The sequence below is a fragment of the Culex quinquefasciatus genome, chromosome 3, assembly GCF_015732765.1.
Source record: "Culex quinquefasciatus strain JHB chromosome 3, VPISU_Cqui_1.0_pri_paternal, whole genome shotgun sequence".
Lineage (NCBI taxonomy): Eukaryota > Metazoa > Arthropoda > Insecta > Diptera > Culicidae > Culex > Culex quinquefasciatus.
Genome location: NC_051863.1, coordinates 186442351 through 186458522, shown reverse-complemented (window position 1 = coordinate 186458522; position 16172 = coordinate 186442351). Strand labels below are relative to the sequence as shown.

Below are 16172 nucleotides of genomic sequence, written 5' to 3'. Positions count from 1 at the left end.
CTACAGTTATTTCAAAGTCAAGCCAAAGTGACTAACCGTTGCGGGGACTAGCTGATTTTCAGCAAAGTCCTTCGATCGAGCCTGCGTAGAGCACGTGTAAGCTCTATACGTCAAGCGTACTTAAAAACACGCCGATTTCGAGCTTAGTACACACCTCCCCCCCAACAACAAAACAGATGGCCGCTGTTCTGAGCAGAAAACATGAGGCTCGAACGTCATCCGAAAAAAAGTGGTCGACATTGACACCAAAACCCACTAACCCTGGCACAGACTTAAACTTAGCTTGCGCGACGACGACGACGACGACGCCGTATGTGAACGGGGGTATTCTACGCTGTTTACCTTTTTCCAGACCCACAGACCTCAGGCCGCGTCTGGTCGGTGTTTCTGAGCAGAAATGCCCCACGTCGAGCCGATACCCAATCGGCATGATGTCTTAACTGAATGTTTAATTTTCTCTTAAAATTGTAGAATAAAACAATTAATTAAATCAGTCACAATTTTGGACAAAAAATCATATTACCTTCATGAAAAAGATTTCTTTGACTTTCAGTGGAACATTGCTTTCAATTCACCCGGATTGAGAAGAACTCTGTGGAAGGAGTTGAAGTTTCAACGTCAACAGCACAACACTCAGCTCAACGCTGCTTTGGGTACAACACTCACATGTGGCATTTACATAGACGATCGGAAAGTGCCGAAAAAGTGCGCAAAATTTGGCAAAAAAAAAGTTCATTTGGTTGGCAATTTGTGCAATTTACAGAGAAGAATAACTCTAGAAAGAAGTAATTGTACTGGTTGAAAAACTCTGCAATAAAAAAAGAATTCAATCAAAGTGGAAAACCGATGCTAAAATTGCTCAAAAAATAGAAATTCGTCATGGCCAAAAACGTTGACACACTCAAAAATACCTATATATTTTTTATGTTTGTCTATCAATTAAAAAACTCATGGAAACCTAACAGCATTTTTCATTTATGGACATATTAGAAAAGGTTTTACAAAGCTTAGAACAAATTGGTGTTTGTGTTTGTATTTTTGTTACTTTAATTTCAGATAATCTTAAAATATGTATTACTTAAGGACTATTTGATGTTTAATTAATATTTATTTTCATACTCTTCATGAAAAAAAAAACTTTTCAAGATTAAAAGTCTGATAAATTGTAACCTAATACCTAATAGATATTTATTTGCCAATGTTATGAAAGCTAATGATTTTTAACATAAAATGATAAAAATAATCAAAACTTATTTTTTTTTTCCTTTTTGTAATCTCATTTTGAAAACTGACTTTTTATTTTAAAGAAATTAAATATCATAGAATTGAAAAAAAAAATTCTTGCACTTGAATTTGACACAAAAGTATTCGATTAAAATGTTGAGTTTGTTTCGTTTTGCTTACTATTCATGGCTTTTTGCAATTTATTAAAATGTTACTCCATCATTTCAAAAATAAAGTTTTTATTTGATTTTATAAAAAAAATATGCTCTTTTGTTTTCATATACTGTCAAAAGATCAGTCCTGGCTCGATTGTCTGAAGGAACTGGAAAAAATCCCTTCCAATAATCGAATCACGAAAAAAAAAATTAGTTGTTTTATTTACCCTTAAACTACTCTGAAGGGGTTTGACTAATTCAAATTCGACTAAAATTGGGTTGCAGAACTCGAATTTGATAATTATTTTTTTTTTAAGTTTAATTTTTAGATCGATTGCAATTTTTTTGATAATTTCTGTTTGATTTTAGATGGCAACCAGTAATTATTTTTAAAGTATTACTACATCACTTTACTTCAGTTCAATTTTCAGACACAAATCGGAAAAGCTAAAAACATTTGAGATTTTCTTTTTCTTAAAACCATCGATATTTTGTTTTTGTTTGACAGTAAGGGACCATCCACAAACCACGTGGACACTTTTTTGGAAATCTCTCCCCCTTTGTGGACAATTGTCCATACAAAAAAAACTTTTTTTGTATGGAGTGTGGACAATCGCCATATATTTTGAAAACAAAAACTTGACTGAATCTATAAACCCGAGTAGACGGAAATAACTTGGGAATAACATTTTTTGATATTTGAAAATACTAGTCCAATTACATTTTATGTTATTTATAACAAGATTTGTTATTCGTCGTTATGAATTTTTTGTTATAGGATCGTTATTGTAATAACAGATTAATAACATTTTGGGTTATTCTTCGAACAAATCTTTGTTATTATTTTTTGTTATTTTAACAACTAATCCGATCATACCAATAATGGTTGGAGATATTCTTCCATAACAAAAAATTTTATTCCAAAGTTGTTTTGGTCTTTAGTCAATATCAAACCAAAAACAAATTTTGTTATGATAACATAAACTGTTATTCTACACTTATGCAAAAATTTATTTTTCAAAACAAACCATAACAATTTTTGTTATTTTAACAGTATTTGTTATTGAAATGGTATGAATTTAGTTATTACCGTATGTTCGGGAGTAAATGTTTGACTAGTTTAACAAAAATACAAATTTTAATTTTTCATCAATAAGAACTTGCTAGCTTATCCCTATACGGCCCAGTTATTGAAAGCTTTTTTAAATGTCTAATATTCTGGAAATTATTTTGAGATTTATTTAACAAAAACTTTTTATGGTTTGTTTTTTTAATTACCGTAGACCGGGGTGACATTGATAGGATTTAAATTTGTTTTTGGATTTGTTTCCAACAGTTAAGGTTTTTCTTAAGATTATTATTTTCAAAACATCTACTGTGTTAGGACAAACAAGGTCCATGCACTATTTAAGAAAAAAAGTTTTTTGAATAGTGCTAAAAAAAATAGTTGCATTAAAAATTATATTTTTTTAATTCCGGGCCGACTTTGATAGTCATACTTTTTCTTGTTAAAATCAGATTAAAGTTGTTCAAAATTTATTTTTAAAGTCAATTATGTCATCGCTATGGTTGCTTATATAGTTCCAAAGAAAAAAGTCAATGTTTATATTTAGTTAACTTAGTTTAAAAGCTTTTAATAAAACATATATAAATTTAAGGTTAAAATGTTTAAAAGTCACAATTTTACCTGAAATGTGTTAAAACTTGTTTTGTTTATAAAATTATGGGTTCTTATTGCAATTGAAATTGGATTCGAAGCACAAATCGAAATTTTTTACATATTATTTTATATTTGAATATGCCTATAAATTTGAAGTTTTTTGCCTTCCTCACGTTACTGAGAAAAGGCTATAAAATCACTCGAAAAATGAACATCTCAATTAGACCTCCTAGACCCACCTTCATGTATACCTATCGACACAGAATCAAATTCTGAGCAAATTTCTGTGTGTTGATCAAAAATTTGTCACTCGATTATCTCGACATTGGCTGAACCGATTTTGTACGTTTTGGCGTCATTCGATCCGTCTTCGGGTCCCATAAGTCGCTATTAAAAATTATGCAGTTAAGTTAAGTACTTCAAAAGTTATGCTAAAAAAAGATTTTAACAAATGTCGGGAAGATTGTAAAAAGGGTGGTTTTTGTAAGAAAACCCGTCATGGTATACATTTTTAGAAAGGTATTTAAAAGACCTTTCCAACGCGTCCAAGACATTGTAGATCTGACAAATCTCTCAAAAGTTATAAGCACTTAAGTGTTATTTATTCGCTTTTGGAGGCCGGATCTCAGATATGTTGATAAAAACGTTGTCCGGATCTCTCATGTGACCTATCATTGGATAGGTATCCAAAAGAGCTTTCCAATGCGTCCAAAACATTGAAGATTTGACAACCCTATCAAAAGTTATAAGCACTTTAGTATAATTTACGCCCTTTTTCGAGGCCGGATCTTAGATATTTTGATGAAAATGCTGTCCGGATCTCTCATGCAACCTATCGTAGGATGGGTATTCAAAAGACCTTTCTAACGCGTCCAAAACATTGAAGATCTGACAACCCTAGAAAAAGTTATAAGCACTTAAGTGTTATTTACGCACTTTTTGCATTTTGGATAGCACCCTTTAAATGTGAGGAAGGCGCCAACCACCTAAGGATGGATTAAGTAACGTTTTTTAATTATATTTAAAAAAAACGCATAATATTGTTATTCACAAACTAATTTACCTTCTCCTAGTGTAAAATTGTTCAAAGAATCCAAAAATGCATTTCTAAAAATATTTTGTTCAGTTCAGAAAATTTTCTATAAAATTGTCTAAGAGACGATTGGAACTCTGATTACTGAGATACAGAGAACTATGGTCAAAAAATCTACCGCCACGTTATGAATGTTTGAAAAAATATTGATTTTTGGAATCTAAATTTTATGCAAAAACGAATTTGACCTAATTTTTTTTTATGTAAAATTGAATTTGCAACCGAAAAGTTCTTTACACAGTTTTTGATAAGAACTTCAACCCACCATTTTCTTATGTCGATATCTATGCAACTTATGGTCAGATTTTCAATTTTAAAACAAGAAACATCCGTGAAATTTTGCGATCTTTTCGAAATCAATATTTTGATTTTTTCAAATCAAGCCTAACAATTCAAAAGGGCGAAAAATTGAATGAGTTTTTTTTTTATTTGGCCGCGTTCAATACTTTTTTAAGAGCTCATGGTTTTAAGTATACATACATGTTTTTTGCATTTTTTTAAAGAAGCATGCAATAAAACCGTTTGGCAGGACACTGCCATTGGGGTTTCAAGACTCTTTTAAAACTTTCATGAAACATTATTGAAAGGCATAACACCCTCATAAAACCTTTAGATCAGCCCATGCTTATTGGTTGCTGTGAATGCCAACATAAAACTTATAAGCAATTAAGATGCTAACATAAAACCTCAATAAAACTAGGTGGAGGCTGGTTGGTTTTCGTGTATTATATTTAAATAAATTTAAATTACTATATTATGAGTTCTTAAGATTTTTTGTAAGATTGTGGAAGTGTTTGCAACAAAAGCCAGTTGATTTTTTTTTTCAAAAATTGTAAAGCCACTTGAAACGAGTAAAATCACCTGTATAAAATTATTAAGAAAATTAAATATTATTACCCTATTACGGTGACTCAAAAAATGCAATTTTCGTTGATTTTCGCAAAGCCAAATTTTTAAAACAATCATAACTCCGCACCATTTCAACCGATTTCAGCTGTTTGAACGCAAATGGATAGGTGATTATTTGGCCTTTCAAAAACAACATAGTAAGAAGTTTCAAAATTTTAGTCTAATATTTCATTAGGTTACATGAAAAATATTTTTATCGGATTTCTCGGGAAATTTTAAATTATTTATCAAAAATGTTCGAGTTGTAATAAAGGATTTAAAGCTACTATTTTAGAAAAAAACTGGGTTTTCCAACGCATCGCGCACAAAAACTGAAAAATGACGAAAACGAGAAAAAACAGCTTTTTTCACTGATACTGCGATATCTTTGAATGTTGGAGACGCAATATCCGGAAATTTCAGTACTGGTTAATGTTTTAAAGCATATTGATAATAAATCTCTTGAATTTAACTGATTTTTCGAAGCAGCAAATTCATTCACCAAACTCTTAACCTCGTTTCTTACAATTTTCCCCCAAAAAGTAGAGTAAAACATGAAAAAGTAGTCCAAGACGTCCCCAATATTGGTTCAGTTGTTCCTATAGGGTAGGCCCCTCCACTAAACCACCATTAATGTAAATGTATGCCCAAGTGATTCGTGGTTTATGTTACAACGTTACTTGTGGGGGTGGCAGCATTTTTGACGTAGTCGTCGTCACCTTTCGTCATCAATGAGGGCGACGCCAGAATGAAATTGGGCATATCAATGGAGTGTCGGCAAATTGTGGACCACTTTTCCGTTTGTGGGTTACGTTTTAAGGGGAAGTTCCTGTAACCTCAAATCCTTGATTTGAAAAGATGTGTGATTGTGTGGGGTAAATTTAGTTTAAAGATTGTTTTTCTTAGTATCTTTGATGGAAATTGATTTTTTAGCCTTTTTCAACTTCTTTAAACATTAAAATTTTCTTAAATCTTAATTGGTACAAACTACCCAAAATTAATACAATTTAAACTTTCTAATAATTTCAAAACAAATGCGTGATACTTGCGAGTTCCTGTAACCTCAAATCCTTGATTTGAAAAGATGTGTGATTTTGTGGGGTAGATTTTGTTTAAAGATTGTTTTTCTTAGTATCTTTGATGGAAATTGATTTTTTAGCCTTTTTCAACTTCTTTAAACTTTAAAATTTTCTTAAATCTTAATTGGTACAAACTACCCAAAATTAATACAATTTAAACTTTCTAATAATTTCAAAACAAATGCGTGATACTTCCACCACCAACCACCACACCCTTCTTCACCCACAATTCACCAAAATAGAACAATCAATAAAGTGCATCCTCACAGCTTCGAGGGGTGGTGGTGTGATGGCAAACGAAGAGTGTAACGCAACAAAATACCACCATTACCAACACTACTGACAGCTAGTCAGGACCAAACAAACACACGAAAACACACACACGCACAAGTACAGCCACACAACGACGATTGCAACCATGACCTAGTTCTAGAAAGCCCTCTCGTGAACACAAGCACTGAAAAGTAGTGTAGTGGAAAATCGCTGTTGACCAAGTGAGTTACTCACTCGGTGAGTGAGTGACTTGGGCAATCTCACTCTCCCTCTCTCGTGCGAGAGAGCGGTGAGAAAATTCGCGCTCACTTGGCACGTGCTCTTTGGGGCGCTCATTTTCACACGATTCGGTGAGTTCTCACCCGTGAGTTCCTCTCTGTTTTCCCCGAAGAGACTAGCACAAGTGTTTTCGATTTGAAGCTTGGTGGGTGGAAAAACCATGTCTCGACCCCCCTCCTCATTCACCCCCCAAAGTAGTACAAAATGAAAAAAATGAAACCGTGGTGTGTTTATCACAGACACGAAAGCAGCGGATCGTAATTGGAACACGGGACATGCGCCCTGGGGGATGTTTATTTTGCTTCCAGAGAGCGGCCGGCCCTTTGGAAGAAGAAAAGGGAAAAAGGTTAGCACAGCTGAGTGGTGGGTGGCCGGGCGGCTCCTCACAGGAAGAAGGGAACTGGGAGAGGGGGGGGGGGATGTTACGAGAAAAATTGAGGAAGTTTCAATTGGTAGGCGATGGTGGTCGGTCTTCATTAGGGCAATGATTGGAAAAGTTGCAATGATGGAGGGGGGTTTTCTTGTGATGGGAAATTCTGGAGGCATGAGAACAAATGAAATTTTTTTTGTGTTTTTTTTTCTTTTTTAAGGTGCATGTACACTATGTCTCACTTCAAACAAATTTCATTTCATGTAACAAAAAGAAATATCCATACAGTTTGTAACAAAGAGCCCGTTCAAAAATCATATGGACACTTTGTTTCGAAGTCAATTTTCGAAATACAAAGGTTCAAAAAAAAATATACCTTAGGAATACTAAAGGCTTCTTACAAAGTCGGAACTCACTTTTTATTTTAAATTTGAATTTTGTGTAAATAATTAACCGCACCTGTGTCTTTCTTTAAAGACAATTATGAATCGAAAAGAAATTTCGTGATTTTTACGATCTTTTCTCAAATCTGATTTTTTTAAAGGGTGTTATGGGTGTTATGTTTGGAAGTTGCAAAACAAGCTATGCTAGATAGGTGCTGATAAAAATTCGTTAAAATACCGTAAAGCGGTTTTACACTGGTAGGTTCAAGTTTTTTTTTTGCAAAATTAAAAATATGAATGGAATTAAAATTGAAGTAGCACTCTACAAATTTTATAACGATCTATCAAAACGTAGATAAATATGGTTCTATAAAACTGTCATAATTTTTTAAATTAAAATTGTTCAAATCGGAAAATTCGGAATTTAGGAAAATTTTCACCAAAAATAAATAAGTTTTAATTAATTATTGAGGAATTCAAACATAACTTCCCGTTAAGGGACCATCCACAAATCACGTGGATAATTTTTTGGAAATGTCAGCCCCCCTCCCCCCATCGTGGACAATTTCCATACAAATGAAATATTTCGTGTATGGAGTGGGGACAATCGCCAACCCTCCTCCCTTCCCCCTATGGTGCCTACGTGGTTTATGGACGGTCCCTTATATGTATTTTATGTAAAATGCATTTGCAATTCAATCAGATTTAAAAATTCTGGCATAGTTTTTTTTTTATAAAAAAAAACTAACTTAATCCACCTATGTGGTTGAAGTCTTCTTCACTTATTATCAACAATGGCTGATATGATGGAATTATACAAAAATTTCATCTATTTTTTAGATCCGGAATAAAAAAGTACATAAATATCACTTAAGTGGCCATATCTCGAGACAGGGTAGCCAGATCTTCAATGTTTTTAACTAGTTGGAAAGGTCTTTTGATAACCAATCCAACGATGGGTCGGATGATGGACCCGGACATAGTTTACATACATTTAAGTGAATTCCGGATATATGTGAAAACACTTTTTTATACATAACTTTTGAGCTACTTATCGAAACTTTAATCTGTATAAAATTCGATCTATGGGACCCTAAACTAAGTCGAATACAACAGGTTCGGGTCAAATCGGTTCAGCCAGTGCCGAGAAACATGAGCTAGTTTGTTGGTCACATACATACATACACACACACATACACATATACATTTGTTCAGTTTTCGATTCTGAGTCTATATGTATACATGAAGGTGAGTCTACGACTTTTTTGTACAAAGTTCATTTTTAAAGCAGAATTATAGCCTTACCTCAGTGAGGAAGGCAAAAGATTGTGCAAAGTGTAAGTTTTCATGAACTAATTCTGTACATGAATGTTTATAAAATAAAAATATAAAATTAGTTAAACAAACATTTTAATAAGTTTATTACAAATTAGACCATTAAAAAAATTCTTACTGATGGTAAAAAATGTGAAATTTTGTTTATTTTTCTAACCATTAGTAAGATTTTTATAATGCTTCTGTTCAAAACTCATTGAACTGCTTCCCACCATTTTGTCCACCAAAAACATGACCTGCACCCATAGTGCAGTGTCTGGATTTCTGCTGCTGGACTCAACCAGCTGATCGTCGTCGGATTAGGCAAAGACAATAGTTTGCCTGTCCGAGCCTTTCTACGCTAATTCGCATCGATCAGCTGGTCTTGTACAGCAGCAGAATCAGAACAGTTAGACCGTCGTTGCGAACACTTCGCGTTCTGCCACTCCTCGCACCCTCGTCCACAGACTGGACTTGGTGCAGTGATATTTGTTTGTATTTTTTGTGAAGAATAAAAGTAATGTGTTTTCGTTATCCTGCGTGTTTCACTGCATCGGCCAGCATCCGTGATTAACAGCTTCATTTGAAAAAAATCTTACTAAAATGTTTGTTTTTGAAATTCCGTCGTGAAGATACAGTTTACTTTTCTCTACCAAAAATAGCAGGATCGAATAGTGACACTTTTCAAAACAAATGCTGAAAAGTTCTTCTTTTCAGCACTGAAATAGATGCTGAAAAGATAAACTTTTCAGCACTCATGTGGAAAAGCAAAACTTTTCAACATTTTTTGATTCAAACGACTCATTGACTAGGACTCGTGTTGAAAAAAAATATTTTTTTTGCAACTTGCAGCTGAGCAGTTCTCTACGGAATAGGTCATTTTTCTTTAATTTTAATTTTTGTATTTTTTAATCCGCCTGAAATTTTTTTGGTGCCTTCGGTATGCCCAAAGAAGCCATTTTGCATCATTGGTTTGTTCATATAATTTTCCATACAAATTTGGCAGCTGTCCATACAAAAATGATGTATGAAAATTCAAAAATCTGTATCTTTTGAAGGAATTTTCTGATCGAATTGGTGTCTTCGGCAAAGTTGTAGGTATGGATAAGGACTACACTGAAAAAAATGATACACGGTAAAAAAATTTGGTGATTTTTTATTTAACTTTTTGTCACTAAAACTTGATTTGTAAAAAAAAACTATTTTTAATTTTTTTTGTATGTTTTAGAGGACATCAAATGCCAACTTTTCAGAAATTTCCAGAATGGGCAAAAAATCTTTGACCGAGTTATGATTTTTTGAATCAATACAACTTATTTTCAAAAAATCGAAAAATTGGTCGCAAAAATTTTTCAATTTCATTTTTCGATGTAAAATTGAAATTGCAATCAGAAAGTACTTAATGAAATTTTGATAAAGTGCACAGTTTTCAAGTTATAGCCATTTTTATGTAACTTTTTTCAAAATAGTCGCAGTTATTGATTTTTTTTTAAAATAGTGCCCATGTTTGCCCACTTTTGAAAAAAATATTTTTGAAAAGCTGAGAAAATTCTCTATATTTTGCTTTTTCGGACTTTGTTGATACGACCCTTAGTTGCTGAGATATTGCCTTGCAAAGGTTTAAAAACAAAAAAAAAATGATGTTTTCTAAGTCTCACCCAAACCACCAACCATTTTCCAATGTTGATATCTCAGCAACTAATGGCCCGATTAACAATGTTAAAATATGAAACATTCGTGAAATTTTCCGATCTCTTCGAAAAAAATATTTTACATTTTATATCAAGACTAACATTCCAAATAGACCAAACATTCAATATTTCACCGTTTTGATATGTTTGTCTTGATTAAAAATTTTTGAAAATATTTTTTTCGAAAAGATCGGAAAATTTCAAGAATGTTTCATATTTTGACAATGTTCAGCACAGAGCGAACGGTGCCGGGATCGAAGGGCTTTCCTTGCTACACCTTGTGTAGCACCGGTTAAGCACACGCACACACACACGGTCTATCCACGGTGACCGAGGGCTTGGGTCGCCACAAGCCCTTCTTCGTCCGCAGACCACAAATCTTCAGCGCTGGCCGCTCTTGCCACCTTTCGCCAGGTCGGTCAAGATGCGCCACAATCCCCAAGAGCAAAGCGATTTGCCTCCAAATCGGCTAAGTCCCGATTTCTAGGGCACTTAGCGAATTCACGCGCGATCGAACCGTTCGGACACAGCAAAGAAAAAAGTGTTGCGGGTCAACAAACTTTATTCCGAGAGAGAACGCGGCGTGTAAGGGCACAAACTGGTGTGTACGCGGTGATCGTTTATTCCGAACTGATACTCTAAGTACAATTCTTCTCCCTATAGAGCTTCGAGCTGTACAGCGATCTGCTGTACGATGTGTGTATTGCATGTGTGTGATCGGCTTTAGATCACTTTCAGATCGTGTTGGCACAAATTTACATTTATGTTTAGGTTATTAGGTAGATATTTACAAATTCTAAATTAACTAATTTTAAGTAACCCAATGTTCCCCTTAACCGTACTATTTACAATTCTTAAGTTACATCTTCAACATTCCGGCCACCTTGAAATGTGGCAGCATTTCAACTAAAACTACTTAATTTCTAATCACACTTCCCTACTCTAGCATTTTCCCTAATTCAAAATTGCACTGTTTCGTTGGTGCAGCAAACAGGTGTGGGATGCTCCGATGCAGGTGAAGTGCAGCAAGGCTCGTTCAGCCTCAGCGTTTGTCCTCGCCACCGAGAAAGACAGAAAGACCAGGTAGATCAAACTTGCGAGTGTGGGTTATTGGAACCGCAATTACCTGTACACTGCGCAGGTGCGCATCGAGCAAGTTCTCCCAAGTGGGTTGCTCTACCTGGATTTGGTGCGAGTTGTCTCGCTCTGCCTCGACTGCTCATCCTCGCCAAACCGGAAAAAGAAAGACCAGGTAGATCGAACGGGTTGATGTGGATTATTGGAAACATAATTACCTGGACTATGCGCAGGTGCGCATCGAGCAAGATCTCCCACAATGGGTTGCTCTACCTGGACGTTGATGATGATCATTGGCTTGGAGTTGGCAGGAGAGCGATGCGGGCGACAGCACGTACGACTTCCTTGGCCGCTGCTGTCTTCAGGGTCACGACCCGAACGATGCCGTCTTTTCCCGGGTGCAGCTTCACGATTTTCCGAGGGCCAGCTTGCAGGCGGAACGTTGTCTTCCTTGATGATGACGACTCTGCCGACCTCGACGGCGACAGGTGGGTTGCAACCTTTCGTCGCACGTGACTGCAGCTGCTGCAGATACTCGGGTACCAGCGTGCCCAGATTTGCTGGACTCGTTTCTGCGTCAGCTCCCAGTTGTTCAGGCGGTTGTCTGGAATCTCCTTCAGGTCCATTTCCGGAACGGCTTGGAGGTTGCTCCCGACGAGAAAATGTCCCGGGTCAGGACTTCAGCGTCTGCCGGGTCGTCCGGCATGGGCGTGAGTGGGCGAGAGTTGAGGCACATCTCTATCTGCGCCAGCAGTGTGAGCATGTCCTCGTAGTTGGCACTAGTGGTGCCCATCGTCTTGAGTAGGTGTGTTTTGGCGGATTTGACCGCCGCCTCCCACAGTCCGCCGAAGTGCGGCGCGCGTGGTGGGATGAATTTCCAGCGAATCCCGTTCTCTGCGCACCAGGTGAAAATCTCATTCCGATCGACTTGTTCGACCTTCAGCATCTGGTACACACGGTGCAGTGCATTCGCAGCACCCTTGAAGGCGGTCGCGTTGTCAGAATTCAACTCGACAACCTGTCCTCTGCGGGCGACCAGTCGACGTAGAGCTGCGATGAATGCTGGTGTGGATAAATCGCTCACCAGCTCGATGTGGACCGCCTTGGTCGAAAAGCAAACGAAAATGGCCACGCGTTCACCTCCAGAGAGGTCAGAAATCTCCTCAGCGTAGTGTTCTTGCTGCGCTAGGCGCACCAGCGAGAATTCAGCGTGTTGGAGTTCGTGCGTAGAGAGCGGCGTAACCGATAGAGGGGTTGTTACTTTTCCAACAGTAAGCAGGGCGTACTGTTCAGGTGCATCGCGCCGTTGCACCGAGCGTTCACGAAGCTTGGAAAGAAAGCGCTGGCAGAATGCGATGTCGCGACGGAGCTTAGGAAAGCTCGAGGTCAAGCTGAAAACACGGTTGCTGAAATCAGCCTCGACGGTGGTCATCGCAACGATCGGCACCTTGCGTTCTTCCTTGGTTACAGCTGAAGCGTCTGCGGCTGTCAACACAGTTTTTGGCCAGTAGTCCGGGTTTTGCTTCAGCCAAAGGGGCCCAAACCACCAACACAGACAATCGAGCAGTTCCAGCGGGCTCAGTCCTCGAGAGATGTAGTCGGCGGGATTGTCGACGCCGGGTACGTGTCCCCAGACATGGCGGCTAGTGCACAGCTGGATTTGGGACACCCTATTCGCGACGTACGTCTTCCAACGGCTGGGCAGAGAGTTCAACCAGTGAAGAACCGTAAGCGAATCTGTCCAGAAGAAGACTGGAACGGCATCAGACAGGTTCAGGGCTTTCTTGACTTTCTTGTACAGCTGCGTAGAGAGCCGGCCACCATTTAGCTCCAATTTGTTGATCGAGTCATGGGACGACAGCGACGCGACCTTGGACTTCGAGGACAGCAGACGAGTGGTAACTCCGTTGGCGGCCGCAGCTCGGACGTAACAGCAGGCGCCGTAAGCCTTTTCCGACGCGTCGGAGAAAAATGCAACTGGATAGTGGCGCCAGGCGTAGAGACGAACCGCGGAACCTTGACCTGGCTGAGCATGTGCAGCAGCATGTGGAACTCCTTCCATTCCAGCTGGATCTTGAGTGGGAGCGGGTGTCCCACGCGCAGGCTTCTCCTTTGTGTTTGAGCGCCCACAAGCGCTGCATAAACAGCTTCGCCTTCAATGTTGTTGGACCAACCAGTCCAAACGGGTCCCAAATCTGTGCGATGTAAGACATCACTTTGCGCTTTGAGAGCACCGACGCAGGGGGTGGTAGTTGGACCCGGAAACAGAGGGTGTCTGTCTGTGGGTCCCAAACGATGCCGAGTGTGGTTACAGTTTGACCATCTTGCAGGTCGTAAACCGGCAGAAGTGCAAGATCCTCGGGTGGAATGTCTCGTAGCACTTCAGGGGCGTTAGACGCCCACTTCTTGAGCGGAAAACCAGCAGCAGCAAGCATCGTAGATATCTCGCGGCGCAGTTTGATCGCCGTTTCCACGTCCGGCGCACCAGAGATCAAGTCGTCGACGTAGAAATCTCGTGCAACAGCTTCAGCAGCGTCCGGGTGGAGTTCTTTGTTGTCTTGCGCGATCTGAGCGAGCGTTCTGGTTGCCAGAAAGGGAGCGCTTGCCGTGCCGTAGGTGACCGTCCGCAATTCGTAGGTCGAGATGGGATCCGTCGGGTTGAATCGCCAAACAATCCGCTGCAGAGGCCGATCGTCAGGATGCACGAGCACTTGACGGTACATCTTTTCGACGTCCGCCACCAGTGCGACCGCTTGAAACCGGAACTTCAGCAGCGTCGACAGCAGGTCCGGTTGAACGACCGGTCCAACGAGCATCTTTTCATTCACCGAGTAGCCGGACGACGTCTTGCACGACGCGTCGAAGACGACCCTGACCTTCGTCGTTGTGCTTGATTGTTTGAAGACAGGGTGGTGCGGCAAGTAGCAGTGTGGCCTCCGGTAGTCCACAGGTCCGTCCACCAACTCCATGTGGCCCAGCGACAGATACTCGTGCATAAACTTGTGGTAGGCCTCCTTCGTCGCAGGATCTCGATCCAATCGACGTTCCAGGCCGAGAAAGCGGCGCTCTGCGATGGTCTTGGAATCCCCCAGGACGATTTCAGGGTTATCGGTCAGGGAAGACGAACCACGTACCTTCCTGTAGCGTCACGGGTGGTCGTCTTGGCGAAGAACTCCTCGCAGCGATTCTCGTCGACAGAGTGAGCGGGGCCTTCCGGGATCGTCTCAACTTCCCAGAATCTCTGGATTGCAGCCTCCAGACGATCGTTCACAGCTGAAAGCTGACAGATGCGGGGATGCAGGTAGTTTCAGCGGATGCGGTGCCAGATACCGCCCAACCAAAGTGCGTTTCAACTACCCATGGAAGACCTGCTCCAAGCGAGATCTTCCGCCCAGTGTGCAGTTCCCAGAACGATTCACTGCCGATCACCAGGTCGATCGGTTCAGGTACGTTGAAGCGTTGATCTGCCAGCACAATATCCGGAAGTTTCCATGTCGACACGTCTATCGGCACGGTTGGCAGCTCTGCAGAAGGCTGCCTCAGGATCAGGAACTCCAGCTTCGTAGAAAACGTTGTGTTCCTGGACTCGATCGCGGCCGTGATTGCGCTGCGAACTCGTTGCGTTGAAACTCCAATCCCAGCTACTGCGACGTCCACCTTGATCGGCCGATTGTAGAGGTTCTTTGCCAGCTGACCCGACATGAAGTTTGACATCGAAGCTGAGTCCAGCAACGCTCGCGCCTTGTGCTTCTTGCCGTGATCGTCAACCACATTCACCACAACCGTCTCCAGCAGAACCGTGTTGCATGCAGTTTGCACTGCCATGCTGACTTGTGGAGTGGTAGAACTTGAGCCTACCGGGGCCGCGTTCGCCGACGCGGTGTTGGACGGTTGATCAATTGTGACGGAAGTCACAGCAGGAGTCGATGAAACCCTCGTCGGAGACGAGACGTGCACAAGTGAATGGTGTTTCTGCTTACAAGTTTGGCACGAGAACTTGGACCCACACTTCCTGGCCGGGTGGCCAGCCGAGAGACAGTTCCAGCACAGCCGTTTCTGCGCAACCAGGTCTCGGCGTTGCTGCACATCCTTCCCAAGAAACACTGGACATCTGCGTAGATGATGGTTCTCCGAACACCCAAGCAAGCACGAACCGTTCGAGCTGGAGGAAGAGGCAGCGTTGGCAACGAACCTCGGCCGAGATTGTTTCGATGAGGAACCGGCCACCTTTGCCGATGCCGACTGCTTGGACTCCGATCCGCTAGCTTCCAAAACGCGTACCCGTTGGTACAAGAACTCGATCATGTCGTCGTACTTAACGTCGGCCTTCTCGCTATTCTTCTCCTCCCACGCTCGCAACGTCGCTTGATCCAACTTGTACGACAGCATGTTTACCAGCGGCGTGTCCCAATGCTGCACAAGTTCGTCCAACTTCTCGAGCGCCTTCACGTGGCGTTGGAAGTCATCAGCCAAGTTGTGGATCGCAGACGCACACTCCTCTGGCACTGCTGGCAAATCGTACAAACCTCTGAACAGCTGTCGCTTCAGGTGACGCTTGTCGTCGTACCGCTTGAGTATCGCTGACCACGTCGTGAAGTAGTTGTCAGCCTTGATATCGACGGATTCGTAAGGCTTCTTGGCTGTCGGTCCCAACGACTGCAGCAGGTACTGCAGCTTGGCTACAGT

At 40.4% G+C, this 16172-nt stretch overlaps 1 protein-coding gene across 4 annotated transcripts in view; it reads right to left on the bottom strand.

The window, feature by feature from the left end:
• LOC6048059 (nuclear hormone receptor FTZ-F1) overlaps nucleotides 1-16172 on the bottom strand; it is a 271909-nt gene that overhangs the window by 219247 nt on the left and 36490 nt on the right. The gene's annotated exons all lie outside the window — the stretch shown is intronic.